The sequence below is a fragment of the Sceloporus undulatus genome, chromosome 6, assembly GCF_019175285.1.
Source record: "Sceloporus undulatus isolate JIND9_A2432 ecotype Alabama chromosome 6, SceUnd_v1.1, whole genome shotgun sequence".
Classification (NCBI taxonomy): domain Eukaryota; kingdom Metazoa; phylum Chordata; class Lepidosauria; order Squamata; family Phrynosomatidae; genus Sceloporus; species Sceloporus undulatus.
Genome location: NC_056527.1, coordinates 166,467,257 through 166,491,905, shown reverse-complemented (window position 1 = coordinate 166,491,905; position 24,649 = coordinate 166,467,257).

Here is a 24,649-nt window from a genome sequence, read left to right as displayed (position 1 = left end):
TTATCTAGCAATGTGTTACATTATAGTGTTACATGTACCAAGTGTTTATAGTTTTATACCTGGGCTCAAGTGGTGAGGATGGTGATGAAGACAACAACACTAATTGTATTAATAAGAAGAACAAGATAACTCTAAGGTTCTCCACTGATGATTGCACCTCTTCCTTGCAGCAACTATGAAATGAAAGAAAGCTAGAATGCCAGAGGAGAGTGCATTCATGTTTTAAGCATCATATTTGAAATGTATAGGCTGCTCCCCAGTGATTGCAATTTTCTGCTTTAGACGACCCCGTGTTGCAACCAATGAGTTTCATTCTGCTTTCCATGGGGAATGCTTTGGCCAATGTAGGAGCATTCTAAATTATACGTTAATTCAAGAGTTAAGAAGCACTGGTCCTACTATTCCCAATGGTACTATTCCACTTGCTGGGACCACTCTGGAAATCCACAGGGAGTCTTTGTAGAAGAAATTAATGGTGATTGTTTCTTAGTGGCCTTGTTATGGCTCCAGTTTTGTTGGAGTAGCTGAGCTCTCAGTGACAGTGCATCTCAAGCTATCTTATGTGGGGGACCAGACTTTCACCCCAATGTGCTCTAGGAACTCCCAGTTTTAGTATCACTGCCCTATGAATGCTACTGTTCTACTGGGATATTATATAAACTGTCCTATTTGGGAAAACCAGTATGGCATAATGGTTTAACTGTTGGACTTCAACTCTGGACACCAAGGTTTGAATCCCTGTTCAACCATGAAACCCACTGGCTGACCTTCAAAAAGTCAGCCTCAGAGGATGGCAATGGCAAACCCCCTCTGAAGAAACTTGCCAAGAAAACCCCATGATAGGTTTATCCTAGAGTTGCCATAAATTGGAAACAACATGAAGGAACACAACAGCAGTCCTATGAGAGAGAAAGTGATACTTCAACTTGGCAACAAGAAACAGAGCAAGCATTAGGCCAAGCCTTATACACAGACTACCATCTCCCTAGCAAAAATGCTTCATGTGTAATCCATGTAGGCTCTGATGCTAGTTGAGTTGTGCATCTGCTCCAGTTTTTAGCCCAAATCATAAAAGAGTTACCCAAGGGAAGCCTACTTTGGGGACCTTTGGAACCTAGAGTGGATTCACCATTCCACTTACATTGGATCCATCAGACCCCGGTGCTGTTAATTATATTCATCAAAATATAATTAGGTGGCAGGTCTGTTAAATGGAAGATAAGGAAATGAGGATTTAGCCGATGTTAGATGAGGTTACACTGTGCTTCAAAATGCAGGTACAGTGCGCCTGCACCATACGCGGCTTTAACCTTACATGGAAGGTTAAGCCGCCAAGTGATGAATGGTGCATGCGTCCATGGCGCGCACACCGCACTGAACATGGAAGCGCTCCCCCATTGCAGCCAATGGGGTTTGAGCTTATGCCTTTTTCCCCATACGCAGAGGGATCCCTGCATATGGAGAGAGCGAAATGTATACAACTTGGGTGTACTTGTGCCTTCAACCCTGAGCCTGGAAGGCCAGATTTCAGCACTGGCCAGGAGTGCATTTGTACAGTTAAGATTTGTGCACCAGCTACATTAATTCCTTGAGACATCTGAACTGGCCCAGCGATACATGTCTTAGTTACATCCCATTTGGATTACTATAAATTCACGCTATGGGGGGCTGCCTTTGAGAGTGCTCAAAAAATTCATCCGGTCAAAACAGCTGCAGCCAGATTGTTAACTGGGGCTGGCTACCAGGAACACACAACTCCCTTATTGAAACAGTAGTTGCAATGTAGTATGACTACAAACTGTTGGAAGTACAGCAATACTTTGTCTCAAAGTGGGTAGGAGCAGCAGGTTTAGAAAGCCTGAGCGACACAAAGTGTCCTCCTTACCTCTCTACCTATTCTGCTTCTTCTGTAATGTAAACTGATATTCTTATGGATGGTTCCATCTCTCCTCTTCCCCAGAAGTTCCACCTCTCCTTCATCCCCATAGCTTTGTTCTCATCCTGTGGACTTTCTTGCTACTCATAGGTGTGTTGGCAGACTCTGTCAAGAACAACAGGCTCTGCAAGTGTTGTACAAGTCAAACTAGATATTACAATTGTGTGCACCTTTGCTTTGACCTTTGTTTAAGAGAAAATAAGTCAAGGAAGCTGAGGATTTCATGAAGGAAGAGGTCTTGGGAAAAGGAAAGGATGCTTTAACTCAAGACCTTCTTCCGTAGCAATTTTCTTCATCCAAAGCATGGGAACAGCCCACAAGGGGAGGAACTAGTCACAATAAGTAGCATAATATGGAGAGGGTAAAGTTAGGTCTTGTCAACCTATCCATCTCTCTGCTCAAATTTGCTGTGTCAAGAGCTAGTTTTCGTGGTGATGGTGGTGGTTTGGAAAATAAACACGTTGGAGAAAAGACCCACACAATGGCATGTCATGTCTACGTCTGGCCTAAACATCAAGTCTGCGCCAAAGAGGGGAGCCACCCTACCTTAGTTAAATACAGATCCTGGTATGTATATTATTTACGTAATACGTGTCCTAATGGGTTCTTCAAAAGCCTTTACGGCGTGTAAAGTAAATACATATTTTGGAACGTGAGCTAATTCTGTAAGTACATTATTCTGTTTACATTACGTTCCTCCCAGGTCTAAAATCTCCTCCGCCAAAGTGGCCGGCTAGTGATTCACAAATGGATTGTTAATCCATAGCAAGAAAATCACCTCCTAAAAACCAGACTGGCTGTCTATAGGTTTAATAAATAGATAGCTGGAAACGGAAAAAAGGAAATATCCTTTCCCAACTAAATATTAACTAAATGAATGCTGAGGCTGTGAGTACAGCCTCAGATGTGTAAAAGCTGAGTGAACGCAAATGTCTCTGAAACATTGGCAGGAGTGGTTGGGAAACAGGAAGTACACTGACACAACAGGAAGTGGCGATCACAGATGGTTCGGTTTAAACCGGGAACCTGAGAATTTGAGGCTGGATCCCTAGACTATTATGGAGTGCATATCTGCAGAGGCAAAAGTGCGCAGAGGTGTGCAAAACCCTATGACTGGCAGGCAATACGAAGCCTCTGGAACGACCGATCTATGCACACATTTGGTACCTTCCCCCAGAACAAAGCATAATCTTTATTCCCTTTAAGTCTTTATTCTAGCTTGAGACATTGGGATATAAATCCTGACTTGGTTTGTCCTTGCACAAAGCAATGCAAAAATTTATCATCACATTTTTCCTCTTGCTTACATCCCCTAAAATGTTCTAAAAACTAGTTATTATGCATTTCTGGGAAATACAGAAAATTGTGCATTGTTGTCCATTTCTGTGAAATGCACAAAATAAAAATTGAAATAACTATTAATTTGTTGCATGATTGGTGAAATTAGTAGTGTTTGATTTCTATCTCCTTAGCAGCATCGGCACTGCAGAAATAATACACTTTGGCAACACTTTAACAGCAACGGCTCAACGCTATGGAATCCTGGGATTTGTAGTTTGGGGAGATATTCAGCCTTCTCTGTCAGATAGCTCTGGTGCCACAGCAAACCACAAATCCCAGGATCCCATAGCACTGAGCCATGGCATTTGAAGTGTTACCAAACTGTATTATTTCTACAGTGCGGATGCAGCCAAGGATATAAATTTATCTATTGGTTTTTCTGTGCTTCCTCTCTATGTATGCGTTTACTTAGGTGCACAGAGAAGACCATCGTTTTGTGTACAAGTATTTTTGCACAATGTGCAGAGAACACAGCGAAAGGAAAATGTTTTGTCTCTTCTTGTACTGGAGTCGCAGTCTCTTGCAGGTGCTGGCAAATCCTCAACCGGCTATCTCCAAAAGGAAGCAGATTGTTTTGACCAAAACTTCGACAACAGTGAGATATTTATATTTTTTTCATATTCCTAATCTTTCCCCACAAGTTGTGACTGGAAGAATTCACCTTGCTAAATCTAGATGGGAAAACAAAGCATGCTATCGTTTTGGCATCACCTTGGCAGGCCCTCCTTTTAAGAAAGCCCCCTTTTTGTCACCGTTGGAAACATTATTCCATCTAGCTGGAAGAAAAGGGGGGAAACCAGAGAGTGAGGGCCTTTCCAATGGCTCAGCAGGAACCAATAGCCATTTAGTGCCACCATTCTTCAGACTGTATAAAAGGGAGAAATGAAAAAATTATGCCTTGTCTGTTGGCTGTGTTTTGTGCCTTCTTTGAGAGTGTGTTCCCAGAACCATTTCCTGATGTATCACAAGAAGTTGTGGTCTGGACTGTTGCAGAAATTATTGCAGTTTGATATCACTTCAACTGTCATGGCTCCATCCAATGGAATCCTCAGAATTGTAGTTTGTGGTGGCATCACAGTGCTCTGGCAGAGAAGGCTAAATATCTCACCAAACTACAAATCCCATGATTCCATATCATTGAGCCATAGTGGTTAAAGCAGTGTTTTAAGACCAATGAACCTGCACCATTGTCATCTTGCAGATGGAGAGATGGAGAGATGCAGATGGTCAGTCTGCTTGGTAAGTTCTCATTGATTTAAACTTCTACGGCATTTTATTTTATCTCATTTCTGTTTGCATCCCACCTTTCTTTCAACATGGGATGGATAACCAACTATCCTTGCCCTCTTTATTTCTTCTTTTACTCTGCTATCGATTGGCATGTCTGATTTGGGTGAACTCAAAGGCTCACAACATTTATGCACCACTTATGTAAAATTGCGTAGTCTTCATAATGGGTATTGCCAAAATGCTGCAAAAAGCGAGCATGAGTGCTGTCAGTGTATTACATCTTCCAATAGATATATCAGTTTGGTATAGTGGTTTTAGTGCTGGACCAGCTCTGTGGGAAATAGAGATTAAAATTCCCATCCAGCCATAGAAATCCACTGGGTCACAGTCTTTCATCCTCCAAAAAAGACAATGGAGAATGTTTTCTGAACAAACCAAGCCAAGAAAACTCTGTGATAGTTTGGCATAACCTCAATTTGGAGGTATATAACAACAATAATAGGTATTCCTCATTTACTTATGGTGCATTAATAATAATAATAATAATAATAATAATAATAATCTTTTATTTATATTCCATCTACTCCAATTAGCACCGAGGCAAATTTATGGAAAACTTTCATCATTTTTAATTGAAACTTTTCATAAGTTACTTGGTGACTAGCTTTGTAGAAAGATGGTACAGTCGGCCCTTCTTATACATGGACTTTTTATAGATGGATTCAAGCATCCACAGTTTGAAAGTGTTCAAAAAAAGTATAAATGTCAAATGTCAAACCTTGATTTTCCATTTTTTATAAGGGATACCATTTTGCTTTGTCATTATATTTAAGGGGACTTGAACATCCACGGATTTTGTTATCTGCGGGCATCTTGGAACCAAACCCCAGCGGATAACAAGGGCCCACTGTACATGCAATGCAATAGCTATGCAAAAATCAATTAATGCCAAATCCAAAGGATACGTTAAAAACATAACATTTGCAAAATATATGTCGAGACCTTCTTTTAAAACATTTCCCAAGACTTCAGGATAGCTGAAGCACAAGGGGAGGACGGCGTGAGATGGAAGAAATAATACCAAATGTGCAGAAAATGAAGCTATAAAATAAAGTCAAGCGTTTCTCAGCTCTTCAAGCCACATGGAGCCTGACTGCTGGACCTTGAATGTTTTTCATTTTCTACTCCATAGTTCCCAGGGAAAAGCAGAAAGCACTCCAATCCCATCCGTCTGTTAACTACCGATGGTTCCCTTCGCCAACCTTTTACTTTTAAAATATCATTTTTTATGAAGGATAATGTTATATAGTGGGAAACTGTAAAAAATTTATGGGTCGTCTTGGTACTGTTTCCACAGTTGCAGATGCACACACACACGCATTATGCAGTTCCTCCATTGTGTCTATGTGTTTCATGGATCAGTCTAGGCAAAAGTCATTATGTTAATGGTCCTGTCATTTATAACTTTAATCCACTTTCCTTCTCCCCACCCTTTTCTTCTTTACCTTTTTAGTAGAAGAATGACATTCCTTTCCCCTTCTCATTAACTGCCAGGGCTGTTAATAATACTAATAATAGGTGACCGCCCTGGAAAAAGAAATGCAATGCAACAAGTTGGAGAGGGGTTTTTTTGCAGCTGAAGCAAAAGTTGTGGGAAGTTCTAGCTTTCTTCATACCAGGTTAGGTTGAATGGACTGATATTTTGAGCTGGTTTTCCAGGACAAATATTGAAATGCTTCTCTTTCTGGTTTCCATCCTTAGCATCCCAGTGGAAAGCTATTACAGAGAGATCAACCTCCTGCTCCTTCCCCCCAAAAATAACTTTTATGTTCTTCTTCTTTGCTGAACTTTCAATGGTTTTTGTCAGAGATTTAGGTCAAGTTACCTGGGGATTTTGGTGTTTGTTTCCCAAGATATCTGGAAGGGAAAGGTGCCTTCACACACAGAGATGTAAAACATCACTTTTATTTCATTCTTTCAAACCTGAACTTATAATTTCAAACATTTTTCCTGATTGGACAAGATTATGAATGAGGGTTTTTTTTAAATAAATATTTCAATTTCTGGGACATTTGCACCACAAAAATAAAATACATAGAAAACCTTAGTTTTATGCAAAACAAAAAAGGCACCCCAAATCCCCCCAAAAAACCATATTCCAGTGTGAAGTCGAAGGCTTGCATAGCTGGCATCCATAGTATTTTGGTGGGTTTTTTGGGGCTATGTGACCATGTTCTAGGCAGGACTAAACTTCCTTCCTAGGAATAAATGCTTCTAGAACATGGCCACATAGCCCAAAAAGTCCACAAAAAAACATAGTCCAGGTTTTGGCATAGGAGAAAATGTGCAAGGGGGCAAAATGCAAATTTATTTTTCACACACAGACACACACAAATGCTAAAATGTGTGTATGTGGGGGGGGGGGGATTCATAGTAGTTGATGACTTTCCCAGTCTCCTTGGGTTGTTGTTGTTGTTTTGATGTGCTCAGACACCTCTTTTTCATCCAGGATGAGAAAATCTGGGAGCATGCTTTACATCTGCATCTCCAAGTCTTTTGACTGGGTCGATTTTCTGCCTTTTCTGGCTCCAACATTTGCCATTGGGGTCACCTCCTCGCCCTTCCTTCCTGCCATGATAACAGCTTCCCTTCCTTTGTCTGGGCAGCAAGCTGTTGGTGTGAGCATATGACCGACAGCCCTGCGTGTCCTTCCTTCACTCCTTTGTGCGCTCTTCAGGTTTCCTGTTCTCACTTTTCACTCATCCCGTTCACTAAATATTGCCTTTCACGCCCATCCCATCTTCCAGACTAGGGTGGTTCACCCTTCTTTGCAGCCCTATTTCTTTTTGCAAACCCTCCATATTCTAGCCTACATGGCATCTAGGTAGACAAAAGGCCTTTCCTCTTGAGGGCTCTCCCAGCTGCAGACTCATTTCCTTGCTCCATGCAGTGATGGAAAGTCCAACTGCAACCCAGAACATTAAAGGCAATGGCATTAGAGATAAGAGATCAGGATAAATTGGTTTTAATTTGCTGGCCGTTTAGATTTTCTTTAGACTAAAGGAATAGTTTGAGCTAAAGGAAGTAGAGGAGAGAAGCCATTCTCTTCGGTTCCTACAGACTACATGTGGACCCAAGACCCAGTCGGAAATCCCCCAAAATACCCCAGCACCCATTTTTGTTGATGTGATGTTTAGACAATTTTCGCACAGAAATGTCCCAAATGCATGTAAATACATGAACAGGCCTCATCCCCCAAAACACCCCCAAATCCCATCTTACCTCCCAATGATGCCATTTTCCTGTACACTATCTGATGGAAATGTTGACCATGTACATGCATGAGAAAAAATGAAGATGAACCACAGAACTTGTTTTATATTTTATGCGTCCCGTTTCCAAACTACATTAATTTTAGTCAGTATTATACACATGTTCAAACAGTAATTTATGTAAGGATTTGCTTTTTAATAGTTGACTACTGTGACTAGTCTGGGCTGAATCTACACTGCAGGATTAATGCAGTTTGATATTCCTTTAACAGCTATGGAATTCTAGGATCTGTAAAGCTCTGATACTTTTGAGAGATACTTAGCCTTCTCTGTCAGAGAGCTCTGATACCACATCGAACTACAAATCCCAGGATTTCACAGCTGTTAAAGCAGTGTCAAACTGCTTTGATTCTGCAAAAATCATTCACAGCTAAAATGTATATAATGGATGGGTTTGCATTCCCTTGTTCATCTTTCCTCCCCCTTTTCTTTGGATTCCTAAACTGCGTTTCTAAATGTACAAGGGAAGATTTAAATTATATTGCAATGCTAGAAATTTGGGGATGGATGGAAAAGTTCATTGAGGAGCAGAATTCTTTTTCAGACGGCAATGCTTTATTTTGCTCCTCCATAATTATGGGCCCATACAGACAGGCCAAAATAAAGCTGCTTCGGGTCACTTTGGAGGGATGCTGGTTAAATGATGCATGCGTCCTAAGAGGCCAGAAGCTGTGCCAAAGGTGCGCTCTAGTCCTTAGGACTGGATCATGGCTTTGGCATGGCTTCCGGACTCTTACGAAGTATGCATCATTTAAACAGCATACTTCCAAAATGACCCAAAGCAGCTTTATTTTGTCCTGTCTGTATGGGGCATCAATGACCATTTGCTATTATACTCATTTATATAATGTCTAAAATGCAAAATATTTGATGGCAATTACAACTAGAATTGAGTGCAAATTTTGTCTAATTCATTTTTGGCAAGAACTTATCAAGCTTAGTGAATTTCCTTACAAACTTTACATCTGCATCTCCGAAACCGTTTGAGTGTGGAAGAAAGGGATGCTGACAGATTTATCCATGCAAGCAGGCAGGCAGTTTCAGGTGCTTAGATTTTTAAAATGTGGCTTTGGATCCTATTGTATTTACCTAGATTGGTTGTACTGAATTAGGATTTCCACCTTGGTTTTTTATCTCCCTGTTTTATCTTTCTCTTGGCAGGATCCTCATCTTTAAAAGCGATACGTCAGGCAGATAAAATAGCCTTTTCTATATTGGGGGAAATGGGACCAGCGTTGAAAAATGCAAATGGGTAATAATTGCTTTGATTTCTTTGTTTTGCTTACTTCTTATTTAAATGAAAGTGAACCAAAAGCGGTGCTCCTCCCTCTGCGCTTAAACTGGGCTGAAAGAATGAGAGTTTATATATATATATATATATATATATATATATATATATATATATGAAAGTGAAACTGAGAGATAATTGTTTTTATTTATTGGTTGCATGTATTTCCCACTTTTTCTCCAATGAACTGAAGGCAAAGCGCATGGCTCTTTTCCCTTCCCTTCCCCAGGAATGGCTCTCTCAAGGTCCCCCAGTAAATTTTGTTACTTGCTAAGGAATAAATATAAATCTCTAAATCCAAGTCCATTATCCTGATCCTCCACTTGATGATGACCCTTGAAAAAGACACTCTGCACTTCCATTCTTTTACCCATCCCTGTCCTGGTATGTGTCTCTGTTGCTCTATTTCTCCATTCCCTCCCAAGAAGAAAGACAATCCTTATGAGATCCAAACACACATGTTCTTTGTAGTAGCTTCGCAGTAAGAGCCAAAATTGGGAGGACGGAGGCGGCGGGGGGGGGCGGAGGCGCAAGGAAAAGCCCCCAAGAAAGGAGAGGAAATTTTGTAAGACATGAACAGAACAGCATGGGCTCGAACTAAGGGAGGAATGTGAACCCTAATAGAAAACATGGATTTGGCTAGGGCTAAACATCCTCACACATGCGAGCATATGCTGCCAATGCGTTTCCTAATTAAGAACAACATCAAATCATAGGAAATCCTGCATCCTTTTTCTTTTCATGGAGGCTTTCCTGGAATCTTTGGTGGCCCTGGCTCTGTTTCGTACATTAAGCCACAAGGAGGAAAAAAAATTAATTCAAAAGTAATGTTTTGCCAGCCATTAAGAGTGTTGTCATTAAGGAGATTAATGCGCATTCTTCTGTCCACAACCAACTGCAATTGCTACCCAACACGCACATACACACTGCCCAGCTCCTATTAAAACCTAATGAGCGCAGCACCCGTTGTGGGATAACACTCATTTCGGCTGGCTGAGGAGTCGCTCATAATGCGTATCAAGCCCATTGGATTATTCCAGATCTCGTTGAAGGACAGCTGAAAAAACCTGTTCTTGTCTCAGACCGCAAAGTCTTGGCAAAAAGAAACCCTCCATGTGCCTTTTGTCACAATGGACTGATTATTCTTGAGATAGAAAACAAGGAAACATCTAGAGTGTCATTGTTGGTTTGGGCTTTTTGCTTCTTCTCCTCTGTCTTCTTTTCCCCCCTCCAAGCAACACTCTTCCTCCATCTGACACTCTTGGGGAAGCCTCTGGATGAGTCTAAGCTCCTTACAGCCAAATCATCATGGAATTATTACCATAGATGTTAACACTTATTTGGATCACACTGAGACATGTTTACCAGCTGCTTGGTAAAATTCAGTGCTGTGGACCTTCTGAGTTGTGGAATGTGTTATGGATTTGGAAGAAGCTCAGCTTTCCTTTGTCTCTGTTTCTCTCTCCTCCTCTCCGCCTTACACTCTTCAGCCAAAAACTCACTGTGGGATATACACTTTAGCTTTGTTGTTGTGTCCCTTCAAGTCATTTTTTTTTTACTTATGACCACCCAAAAACCACAGTAATTTTTTGGCAGAATTTGAACAGAAGGGTTTTGCCCTAGCTTCACTTTGAGGTAGAGAGAGTGTGACTTGCCCAGTGGATTTCCTTGATGGAGCAGGAATTTGAACCCTGGCCTCCCAATGTCCTAGTCTAGCGCTCAGACCACTATTTTGAGTTTCTGCTGTTTAGGTATGAAATGTAACAAACAGCTGTAATAGACAGTTCCTACTCTGTAAAATAGCGGTCTCCAAAATGACTTCCAGTTCCTTGAATGTCACTTCCAGTTTTGCGAAATGGTGGAGTGTAGCCTGCCAAGGCTTAGATGGATCCAAAAAATTAAAATACAAAATGGCTGCCTTGACTCTTGGAGCATGTCTATCCATTCTCTTTATATACATATCTCTTGTAATTGGCAAGAAAAGGTTTGAAAACACGCAAGATGGAGCAGAGTTTCCAAACTCGAGAAGAGACCCAGACATCTTGACACTACTTCTTGTACATCTGTTGCATTCTGAGTTTGTGATTCACCCAGGAATAAGTCCTGCCTTGTACAAAGAGTCCTGCTTCCAAATGTGGGCATGTAGGATTGCAGCCTTGCAGCACAATCCTATGCAGTCTTACTCAGAAAGTAATGCTTTATAGATGGAATCCTCTTGCAATGTCTGCTTGCCATTTCAGTCATTGCAGAAGCAGGTATCTAATACCTCCCTATGCTCCTAGATTTCAGTCTACTTCCTCAGAGGAAGCAGACTGAAGTAGATCTGAGGAAGTACATCTAGGGAAGTAGACTTAAGTTTATGAAAGCTCATGCTGCCAACTTCTTTCTTTCAGTTAGTCTCAAAGGTGCTCTCTCTACATACTCTTATGTAGAGGAATCAGTCTTTGGAGCACAGAGGAGAGAGAGATAAGGCCAAACAAGCCAAATACAAAGACCTAAATCCAAATGCATGTCCCAACTAGAGTAAACCCACTGAATTAATAGAATTTGCTTACCATTTTGCAATTGATCCAGTGGGTTGGCTTTAGTCCTGAGAAATCCAATGCAATGCAATTCTCACCCTATTCCACATAACCAGAGAGTGACATCAAAAACCAGACACCAAGTCACCCCTGGATGTTTTCCATCAGCATCTCCATTTTGGAAATATACATTTTATTTCATAATGGAACACATGCACTGGGCCTTTTTTCCCCTCTCTCTTCCTGCTTCATCACTCTACATTGGTTTCCTCCTTTACCCTTTCCAGTCTATTTATTGCTTGTTTTTCTTGGCTCCTTCTCACTTTCCATTTTTCATTATTAGTTCTTTATGATCTTCTGTTTCCTACCAGCCTTCCCTCCCCTTCCAGCCCCATTCCCTTGCACTCCTCAGCTTTCCTGTGGCTCCTCTCCCAGTTGTTCTCCTCTGAGGCCCCCAAGTTTCCCTTAGCTAATGAAACTGGAGCTGCCTGAACCCTTTTGCTATCCAGCTGTTTCCTTTTCAAACATAAACTCATCTTTATTCAGTGGAGTTCCTGAGCAAGGCTGAGTTGGCTAAAAAGGGCTGGATGCCTTTGGTGACAGCAAAGGAGTGGGTGGTAAGGAATCAGCTGTGGAGCAGAAAGTGGTCTAAGATGACACCAGCCAGAGTTATTCTAGATATGCACTTGCATGTATTATGTAGGCATCCACATGTGTCATGATGCTTGTTACTGGTACTACTACAACTACTGTACAATGCTATAATAATGATGGCAATAGTATCATCATCATCATCATCATCATCATCATCTTGTTGTGTACCTTCAAGTCAATTCCTATTCATGGCAACCCCAAGGTGAAACTGTCACAGAGTTTTCTGGGGCTGAGAGAGTGTGACTTGACCAAGGTCAACCAGTGGATTTCCATGGCCAAGTGGGGAAGGAACCTTGATCTCCAGAGCCATAGTCCAATGCATTCCCACTACCTTTTAAACCAGATTGCGATTCGGCTTGAACTGGTTCAAACCACCCTGGTTCCCACTTAATCCGAATCGCTGAAGCAATTACGAGAGAGGGTCATGCGCTAGACCCATTTAACCTGCGTTTTTACGCTGATATTTTTTCTGTGTCCTTTTCGATAAATTGATTCTGCACAAGTGTGAACCACAATTCAAATTTGCCCTTCAGCCAGCTGGAACCGAATCATTTTGAATCAGTTCATCATGAATGCGAACCACAAGTGGGTTATTTTGATGCCAAAAAAATGACAGAAAATGCGATCGGGGCACATGTAGTGGAAACCACCTCTGATGTTGAATTGATCCATCGATTCAGATTGCACACCGATTTATCTGTAAGTGGGAATGGGGCCTTACAATAATAATACAACTGGCCTTCCATATCCATGGAGTCTTTTTAGAAACATGTCGTCTATTTATGGCCACCTTTTCTATGAGGCAGACGAAGAGTTTAAAAGGGCACCTGCTGCACTTTCCTAATAATGCAGAGCTGTTTTGTGGCTTCTGCTTTCTAAATCTCTTTATCCAATCAATCAAACCTGAAATAAAATACATGCCCACCTAATACTTGGATAACACGGAAATCCCAAATCACACCAGGCCTGTGATGAGTTGTAATGAAGCAGAAGGCTTGTTTTCCTTTGCCCTCTTTCTCCCCACTCCTTCTCTCCTAGTCCTCCCACTTTGAATGTTTTGCAAAATGATATCTGCCATGCTCATTAGACTAAAAATATGGAAAGGGGAGATGCTGATGCTGCCACATGATAAACTAACATGTTGTGAAAGTAAGAGAAAAGGTGGTGGAGAAGAGGTTTTACCAAAATGGTTAACAGGGCTCATCCAGTGACATTAGCTTTGTAACTAAATTCCATGATGTCAAGGGCACTGTGGAGATTAAAGAGGGGATTAAGTTATTCTAGCAGAACCAAAAGCATCACAGTAAATTGACTTGACTTGGCAGCCTGCAAACTCAAGTTGGCAAGTTTTCACTAACTAATCATACAAAATCCAGGTTGGCGGTATTAGTTAGACTGAGCTTTTGTAGAGGCCAGGAATATTAAGCTTTCAAGGTGGGAGGTTTGCCCGGGGTTTGGAAATGTGCGAGGCGGCTATTGAGAAAGCCTCGGGCAATATCAAAGCGAGAAGGGAAGAGGTGACATGAAAGAACTAACCGGGCTTATTCCAGAGCCATGGGTTGAGATCTGACCTGAGGGTTGTGCAGCATGAATCTTGGCAGGTTGAACCATACATTGATTGTCCTGTGCCATTGAAGCACTGGCGTACCTAGTGTATTTATCACCCAGAGATGACCATTTTAAAAACCTCCTTCCTCCAGGCAACAACATTATTTCCATTAATAATCATTAATGCAAAATAACACATGTTGCAGAATACTGGAAATTGCAGGCCAACAACATCAGGAAGGCTGCATGATCACTACCCCTGAATTACATAGCCGCAGCATGAATGAATGAGTGTGGCTTTCAGGAAACATACAGATGATGTGCCGGGCTGACAGCTGCAGATTTGGTGCCAGCTGCAGCAGCTGTTGAATGCCAGGCACAAACTTTGCCTCTTTTGAGGAGGTAGCCAGCTGGGCAGTTGAGTGGAAGATGGCTAAGGGTTGCTGGTTTCACTGCCATGCTCTTTCCTGGCACCAGCAACAATCCTCTGGCATTCTCTGAAGATGCCAGACACAGATGCAGGTGAAACATCAGGAATAAACTCTTCTAGAACATGTGCACATAGCCCGAAAAACCCACAAAATGCCAGCCATGAAAGCCTTCGACTTCACAATCCCCAGAAACTTGTTTCATGGCAAGGATCCAGGTGCTGCCTGAGGAAAAAGTACAGCAGAACTCAGGTGCAATGAGAACTGGACAGTGATTCCAGGAGTAGCAATAAATGTCTCACATGCAGCACTAGCAAAGCCTGGCTCACTTTCTCCTTGCTTCTGCTTGTCCTCGGGGACAAGGCACCCCATTATTGCCTGTACCCATTGTGGACTACTCCCACCACCCTGTTCTTGGCACACCAGTGTGGCAAGGTTGTAACATTGAATGCACACCTGAATGCGTGACTGAATGCTCAATCAAATGGCATGAGCAAATGCAAGTCCACGCTCACACATTTGTGTGCAACTATACTTCCACAAACCTGAGCTGAATACATACATTCCTCATAGCACAGACAAAGGTCTATGGCTCTTGCAACCTACTTCACAACAGAAAAGGAAAAGACAAGTGGCAGTGAATATACATGGACAACAATTACTTGTATTTTGTCTGGATTTCTGTTGTGCGTAGGGAATGAACAAGGGTTACCATGTGTAGTGTGTGTGTGTGTGTATGCTACAGTTGTTTATGATTTTAAGGATGCTGTATTTTTTTTAATGGATCCTGTTAATTGTAGGTCTCTTCGGCTGTAAATACAAATTTCAACAGATGTTGCAGAAGCTGCTTCAGGAACAATTTCGTCACCATGATTGTGGAAGAGGTTTTAAGTTTTAAAATAAATGAATGCAAAGAAATAGTGTGATATCTTGGGGAGGCTGTATCTTTGTGACATGCTCAAAGTATACCTTCCTCGGTCCAATGGATAGTCTGTTACTTGGAGGTGTGGCAGTCTGGATTCTTCCCCCTCCCCAAGTCATCTCTGATGAACCCCTCGACATGGAGATCTGTCTTCCCCTTGGTTTTGGAGAAATCTAAAAGATGAGTCCGGACTGTGATTTCTGAAATGAATGGCATGACACTGTGACGAGTTTCCAGGGCCAGCACCTGTGCCTGCCATTTGATACCAGCATTTGGGCTGCCTTGCTCCTGCCTTCCTCCTCCATGCCTAAAGGAATGGCTATATCAAGCAAGCTAAGAAGCATTCCAACAGATTATGAAGTTCAACTATTCTGGCCCCTGCTGTTCAGAAGTAACTGAACCTTAGAGGAATTTCACACATGGTCCTCATAGACCAAGGGTGGGGCGCAGGCATGGGAGGGTGGGGGGAAACAACACCAGGCTGGCTCCAAGTCAGTGGCCCTTATGACAGGCCATGCTTTCTTGCTCATCTGTGACCAGGACTCTGCATGGGACTTTTAAACGTGATGCTTAGGTCAAGGGTAATGGCAGCAACAACTGCTCTAGTAAAACTCTGGGTCGAGGAAATGGCTAATGGAAGTAAGAAATGTCAGGGATATTCTACAGGTCTTATTTGTTTATTGGACCAACTGAGCACAAGCTGGCTACCACAAATTTCCAGTTGGTTTTGCTTATCCGTTATTGGTTTTATTTGATTTTTACATATTCAAATTATACCTTGCCTTTCTTCCACCAAGGGACCCAAGGCAGCTTACCAAATTTAAAACAGAAGTTGGCTAAAATGTATGTTAGAAAAGAGGTGGTTTTTTACATTTAAGAAAACAAGCAATTAACTATTTAACTATAGAAGATATCTAATCTTTATTATAGTCTTTATGGAATCTTATATTATGGACATAGACCAGCACATATTTAACTATTAAATAGTTTAGTACAAGGAGGAAGGGAGAAGGATTTTAAAAAAGGAACATGGCAGCACTTTTAAGACTAACTCATTTTTTAAAAGTTGTTTTAGCATATGCTTTTGTGGATCCAAAGCCACTTCTTCAGACGCAGTATTATAAAATTTCAGGTTGTAAAACATATTTATACATGTTGGAGTGAAGGAGAATGCAATAGGATCCAGAAGAATGCAAAGCATGTCTCCTGCCCTACATTTCCAAAGGGCTGAGCGAGGTGATACAGGTCTGTTAGATCTTTACACTAGGCAGCTATGTGTAGGATGTGTAAAAGCAATAAATCTGCTTACCAAAAGTCAGTGCCGATGAGTTCAAAATTCATTATGAGAAGATTCCTTTTACTATAGGTGCAGTACAGGGACCCTTATATTAATAAATATATTGTGGCATAAAACCATTGTTTTTGTTCATGCCTCTGCTAATGGATTGAAATTTCTGAATATAATTCCATCTAGATGTTTCTCTTTCTAGTCTTCTTTTGTCATTTCTTTGTTCAAGGATTGGAACCCGCAAATCACTCACTGTGATCCAGGAAGGCTGAAATGTTTTGCAACTGATTTTGGGGTATTATCATTACTAATGTCCGCTTTTTGTCCATTTATCTTCTTGCGTAGAGACTGTCCTGTTCCTAAAGTGCAAAGGAGCCTTGCTGCAATTCTACAGTCAACTTCTGGTGGATGTTGACCACAGAGTTGCATCGAAGGACCTAAAGATTCCTAAAGAGATACTCTCTCAGATTAAAAAGATAGTGTTTCTTGTGGTGATTCCTGCATCTCTAACTCCAGAAAATGTGAAGGGCTCACAGTATTAATATAATAGTAAAATATCAGGAGCCCACAGCTCTATTTAGCATGAAGGACCCTGCTTCACACATGGTCATTACAAACAACTAGTTCTGTGGAAATCTGGATCATATTCTTATGATTTTGATTTGTTACCAATTCAGGATAACTCTGGAATTACTGTTCAGTATATTGAAAGAAAGAAGAGCTTTCACATTGATAGGACTATATACCAAACTCACTGAACTGAAAGGAGGCTCTTTGGCCCCATTAGAAAGATTATTGCAGCTGTTAACCAAACTGCACAATTTGGGAACAAGGCAGAGGAAGAAACAGATGAGGGGGAAAACAGACCAATTGTGTGCCCACCAGGATGCTGGAAAGCCCAAATGTGTGACCTACCTCAGGGCTGCTGGGGGTAGGAATGAACAGTGCGCCCACCTCCCAGCTAGAGATGCTCAGAAATGACACATGCCATTTTTCAGAAAATATCTGCAGGCTTGGCTTTGTCTGTAACCAGGCAATTTGATGTTCCTCTGTGACCTTTCATGGCACCAGGGCCCCTTTAGTCTTTCTGCAACATAAACATACCCAGGCATCTCGGAAGAATAGAAAGGTCCACGCCACATCTTCATTCTAGTTGTGTTCAGAAAGGAGCACCACTTTGGGTCCCCGCTTATCTCTTAAAATAGATTACCATACAATATACTAAATATAATTCCATATAATATTATGGACTCTGCCCAGTTGCATTTTTGCATGATCTCTGCCAGCTTGACTCAGGGAAAGCGAGACGAAGGTGATGCAGCTGATTCCTCCAGGCCACAGACCTCTAAGTGGGAATGAGAGGAAAGTCATTCCTTTCATAATGCAGTTGACATTTTACAGGTCAGGAGCAAATGCAGCCTGAGCTCTGTGCAATGAATCCCAGTCCTTCTTTTCTTTTCTTCCTCTTTTTCATTTGGCAACCCTGCATACTTGTAGCTGAGAGAAGGCCGGGCGATTTGCTCAACAGCTGAGAACAGTTGGAATCAGAGCAAAGACAGGCGGGATGAAGGGGGAGTTGCAAAGTCATCTTACACTCAACTATAGGCTTCATCTCCCTTGGGAATTCTAGCCACAACATAATGGTGTCACTTACTTTTTGGGATCAGATCCAGCCACGGCTGAGAGACTACAGTGTTGCTTAAATCATACGATTTCTCAACTGGGCCCTTCCCTTATTCTTCTTGCTACATTTTCTCTGTCCTTTCCATTCTTCAGGCTCATTTATACAAGACTCATCTATCCAAGGGCCATGCATCTCCTCTGCCACAACAGCTCCACTGGTTGCCAGTCTGTTTCTCCATATACATGCTTGCCCAGGCCATGACATGTTTGTGTGTTGTGTGCCTCCAAGTCATTTCCAACTTATGGAGACCATAAGGCAAATCTAGCATGGGGATTCCTTAGCAAGATTTCCATCTAGGAGGTTGGTCATTGCCTTCTCCTGAAGCTGGCAGCATGACTTATGCTTTCTTGGAGGTCTTTAAACAGAGGCTGGATGGCCATCTGTCAGGGATGCTTTGATTGGGAGTTTCTGCATGGCAGAATAGGGTTGGACTGGATGGCCCTTGGGGTCTCTTCCAGCTCTATGATTTTATGACTTGGCCATGCTCACCCAGTGGGTTTCTTAGCTAAGCTGGAAACCTAACCCTGGAATCCAGAGTAGGACAGACTTTTCTCTCCTTCCACCTTCATAGCCACAGCTGGTAGTGATGTGAGATTAAGGCCTTCTTGGTGACTGCTCCAAGGATCTGGAACAAGGACAAGCTACAATGGCTTTCTCCTTGTTGTCCCTCTGTCAGAAAGAAAAACTCTTTTATTCTAACATGCTGCAGGGTTTCTAAAGAGAGACCTTTTAAGAAAATGCTGTTTGAAATTAATTGCATTTTAAATAACTTTTAAAATTATTTTAATTATATGTTCTATTCTGTTTGACAGCCAGCATGGGACAGTGGTTTGAGCATTGGACTACTACCCTGGAGACCAGGATTTGAATCCCAGATCAGCCACGGAAATCCACTGTGTGACCTGAACAGACTTTTCAGCTCAGATTACTAATCTCATAATTCTATAGGATGACCGAAGAGACATTAAAGTGCTGTAATCATGTGATGTGGATACACCCCTAGAAGTGCATTATTGGGAAAGGAGTCACTACTTAGTCACTGCAAGACATTTTCTTATTAAGTTTTACGAAGGTTTCCCACACTTGGAGAAATACTAACACTGGCTTTAAATTTGCTTTTAAACCTCAGGCCTCTTCCAAAATCCTAAAAGGTGAGTGTGTGTGTGTGTGTGTGTGTGTGTGTGTGTGTGTGTTCCAATGCCGCTTTTGTGCTTATTTACTGAGTCAATTAACAAAAGATAACCTTCCATTGTGCAATCGTCAATAAATCAATTGTGTTAATACTATCTTGGAATGCTCTCCATTATTTACCTGAATATTGTTGACTCTGGCCACTTAAGAGAGGCAGCACCCGCACAAGCTTGATGGAGGATAAATGGATTTTGTAGCAGCAGTTTAAGAAATATCAATTGTGTGTTGGGGAGAAAAAAATAGGTTTGGTTTCTTTAAATATATAAATAGTAAAAAAAAAAAAAAAGATTAATATGTGGCTCTCCTTGTGCCAGAATTACTGCAGGGAAACCCAAGGTTGTGCCAAGAGGATTTACAACATTATTGACCACAATTCTCTTGTACTTTGGCTACACAGACAACGCATTTACTTCTTCTGGTGAAAACACAGAAAGGGTCTCAATCCATAGAAAGGAAGCTGAAGTCCCATTGAAATCAAGAGCATTTGGGCACAAATAAAGCCTTGAGATTGGGCGCACAAGGGATCCCCTGCCGCCCATGCAAACAAATATTTTCAAACTCAAAAATGTTTAAAAGTGATTAATTTTATCTGGATTTGAGTTAGAGATTGCGCAGCCATTGTGATATGCCCAGACATTACAGGAAAGGCTGGATTTTCTCCATCTCCCAATTCCCTGTGCAGAAAACAATGTTGTTGTTTTGTCAGAGCAAAACAACCATGTGTGAATTTTGTGCAGAATGAGGCTCAAATTGTAAACACACTGTTTTCAAATTATTTCTCATGGCGAGAGGAAAATGGCTAAAATTATGTTTATTTGGAAAAGAAAATGAATGAAGATTGATAGTCCTACTAATTTTGCAATGCAAATTTAGCCAGGATGATGGGCAAGTAGGTTATAAGAATGGCACTGATGCGCTCCTTAAAATGGAACTGCTTTAGGTGGCTTCTTTTTAAGGACGTCATAATGGCGCTCATGCGCCATGACGACACTACTTCCAATGAGCACTGTTTGGGCCTCAGACACCCGTACATCATCGTTGCATGCCCCGTGTGGATGGGGCATGGCAACATGGCGCATGGGCACCGAAAGTAGGGATGGGTGCATATGGACGCCCAGCCCTGCAGAGCCCTAAAATCGACTCCAGGCTGGTGCAAAGCGCCAGTCTGTACCAAGCCTATTCTACCCTACACTGCCAGCTTGATATAGTGATTTGTGTGTTGGACTGTAACTTTGGAGACCAGCATTCGAATCCCCACTCTTGCCAAGAAAACCCCATGACAGGATTGCTATAAGTCAGAAACAACTTGAAGGTGCACAACTGCAATGTAGGATGGCCACTCACCAGTTGTTCGGTTATTTTAAACTTTAAACCAGGGAAAAGAATGGTTGGGGGCCATTCAAAGACATTTCCAGATGCTCATTTGGGGTCCAGGGTTCACTTTTTCCTCATCCCTGTTCTCAAACCTCCCAGCCTCCGACTATCATTCAGAGACCAAGTTGACTTTGAGATAGGAAATCAATTCTTGCTCTTATCCTCCTTTTTTTTTGCTTCCAAAGTCAGCAGCCTTGACCGTAAATTGAATATTACGTGGCGGTGGAGAGTGTCTTCCTTGTCAAGCTCCTGGTTGCCTTCTTCCATTGATGATGATTGGTGGCTTTAAAACTCACATGACTGCCAGATAATAAATGAGAACTGTCATTGCGCATGGAGTGCTGTTGGTTGGATATTCTTCTTTGTATTTTGCGCTGACCTCAGTGTGATGTATGGTTGACTTCAGGGTGTTTGGAAAATAGTGAGGGAAAGAGACAAGGACTTTTAAAGAAAAGGAAAAAAGGAATCAAGGGGAGCAAAGAGGGAGAAGGACCGCTAATTGGATCTCTCTTCTCAGAATTTCCACTGACCCTGCGAGGATGGACTTTAATGGATGAATTCATCACACACGATGACTCCACTCAGGGCCAAATGTACAGAGGGACCGAAGGAGCTTTCGTTCAACGGATGCCCTTGCAAATAACCCTTAATCTTGGTTGTCATCTTTTTCTGACAGCATCAAGGAGGCAAGAGATTCGCATTGGGAGGCTTCCTGGATCAGGCCTAGTTGGATCTGCTTCCAAACAGAAGAGGAAACCATAGGAAGCTGATACTGGGAACTGTCAGATCATTGGTAACGCCGACTCTGATCGGCAGCATCTCTGCACCATTTCTCAAGACAGAATTTTTTATCTAGCTTGATTGGAGATTTCTGGTCTTCCCTGATGGTCTCCCATCTGAGAACTTACCAGGCCGAACCATGCTCAGCTTCCAAAATCTGACAAGGGGTGCACCTGCATTGTAGAAAGAATGTAGTCTGATACCACTTTAAGTGGCTCCAGCCTTAGAATCCTGGGATTCGTAGTTTTACAAGGTCCCTAGCCTTCTCTGCCAAGGGGTGTTCACCAAACTACAAATCCCCAGATGTTGCAGGATGGAGCCATGGCAGTTACAGTGGTGTCAAACTATCATGTGAGCCGCCTTGGGTCCTTTCTAGGGCATTTTGTGCATAAAGGTATTGCTGTTTTATGGATTTGGGCTGTTATTGTACTTTGCTGTATGGCCAACATGGCTACAGCTGCAGCAAAAAAGGAGGAAGGGAGGAGAAGAAAACGGATCTATCTTTCTAGATCCTGCTTCATTCTAGCCAGCTCCCACAACTATATAAATATGCTTTATACCCCAGACCTTAACATCACTTTGTACTGCATCTGGAGAAGTGGCTGTACATCCACAAAAGCTCACGCTAAAATAAAAACCAGTTAGGCTTAAAGGTGCCACCACGTTCTTTTTTCGCTCCCCCTCTCCCTTTCTCCTTTTTATGTTATGAGAAAATGTGCATAAAAATATGAATATTAGTGGAGCAAACATTTACAGGGAAAATCTGCCTCAGTTGTGGAATCCCACAGAGATGTAATTATGTTTGCCTCATTTCCATACATTGTAAATATTTTTGAGACATTACGTTTAATGGGAGAACTCCCAGTAAAACTGTCAAGCAAAAACGTGTACCAAAAAATTCATATAGTTGGTCCTCTGTATCCATAGATTCTTTGTGTATGGATTCAACCATCCATGGCCATATATACACACACACATACACACACACTCATTCCAAAATGTGTACCTTGATTTTGGTATCCAGAGGGTCCTGGAACCAATCCACAGCAGATACCAAGGGACCACTTTAAATTAAGAGAAATACACCAAAAATGCATGTTTTTGCACCTATAAAATATGGCTGCAGTCTGTATAGAGACCACAGACTGGTGTAAAAATGAGAGGGTAAGTAGGAACAACTGGAGAAAGAGGCAACTGTCCATCCCAAGATGCTTTCTCTGAGCAATAGAGAGAGATGAGCCTGAATCCTGAGAAAGTTAGTTTGCACGATATTCCCATTGAAACAGATGGGAAAGGTCTTGGTTCGGAGTGGAGCGCATGGCAAATGAATTGTGGAACAACTGATATCAATGGGCTGAGTAATATAACGGAAAATAGAGTGTGACTACTAACACCTTAGGGAGCAGTTATTACGGAAAGTTTGTAAATCCATATTAACCTACCTTAGCCTCTCTCTCTGCTTTTTTCGACTGAAACTCCAATATACATGTTGCTGAGCACTTCTTTTTTGAAGGAAAAGGAATCTTTCACAGAGCTTTGCTCCAAGGTCAGCGTGTCAACCCTAGCTTTTCTCGGCTTTTCTCATGTTTCATCATAGCGTTATTTAAACATCGGCTTTTGTATTTAATTTGACAATCTTTATGTAGCGGCTGGCATGGTAATACAGCCTACTTGTCTTTTCTGGGACGGCGGAAGATCTAACTAAGTCAGAACGTCTCTCTCTTCTAGGCCAAGATTTCTATTTATTGCCTAGCTCACCAAGGAAGACAAGTTGAGTTATCATTCCTTGGGAGCAATGCGAAAGGCATTTATATGCTTGAAGTACTGTATAACTGTCCTGCGTAGCAATGCAGTGCATCAGGAAATGTGCTGCAGCGTGGACAAATCCTTTCGCAGCAACAACAATCCAGGCCAAATTGGCTTTGTAACCAAGAACAGGAGTCATGAAGTCTATCTGTCCACTTGTCCATGATGCAAGCTGTACGTAAGGCACATGGATGTGGAGTTGGACAGATCCTCATGTTCAACTATGAATATTTAGGGCAGGGAGGGCAAAGTGGAGCCCATGGGTTGCATGTGGCCCTTGGGACCCCAAAGTGTGGCCCCTGGAAATTCCCAAAGGCTCCAGATTACTTTTAAAAAATTAAAATCCATGGATTTTTCACCTTTCTTCACCCTGCAAATGGCTCAAGATCACTGCAAAATGCTTGAGGAGAAAAGTCAGGCCTAACCATCTCTTGTTGCAGCAAGTCGTGTCAGATTTAAGGCAATCCTAAGGTGACCTTATCACTGGGTTTTCTTGGCAAGTTTCTTCTGAGGGGGTTTGCCACTGAAAATGAGGGAGTGTGACTTGGGCAAGTTCACCCATGGTTTTCCATGGTGGATCCAGGATTTGAACCCTGTTTTCCAAGGTCCTTGTCCAATGTGCAAACCACTACTCCACACCTTCTGACTATTTTAAAAATAGATCTTTTTTCATCCCTCCCTTCCAAAAAAAAAAAAAGGCTCAAAACTGCTCCAAAAGGCAGGTGAAAATTAGCCAGAATTGAAACCGAAAAGAAAGTTGCTGAGCTAAGTTCCTGTTTTAATTTTGGCTGAATTTCCAGGACAGTGGCAGGTTATTTAAAGTATGTGGGGTTTCAGGGAACAAACTTGTGCATTTTGCAGTGGTTCGGAGTCATTTCGGTCAGGTGGTTAAATCTTCCAAAAAGCGTTAATATTTTTAAGGGGTCTCATGGCTCTATGATGTGGGACCAGCCACAAGGCGCTATAGGCAATGAAAACTGGCTCTAACAACTCCTCATTGCCCAGCTCTCATTTAGGATGGTTGGTTCAAAAGATGCCACAAGCATCTTCCCAAGACTTCATCTGCAACAAGTCGTCGTAATGTAGCCGGAAACTGGCAAAGGAGAAAGCGGGATTACTGTAGGTGCTTAAGACGTCACTCCATGACACATGCAAACCACAACGGTTATCCATGGCTTAGATGGTATAAATATTGGAATATGTTTCCAAGGAGGAAAGAAAAAGATGTGTAAGAAGAGACAGGTAAGAAAATCCTTTTGGTTTGCAATTTGTTCAGAATTCAGCACTCTTTGGCAGAGAAGGCAAAAGAACTTGTAAAACTGCAA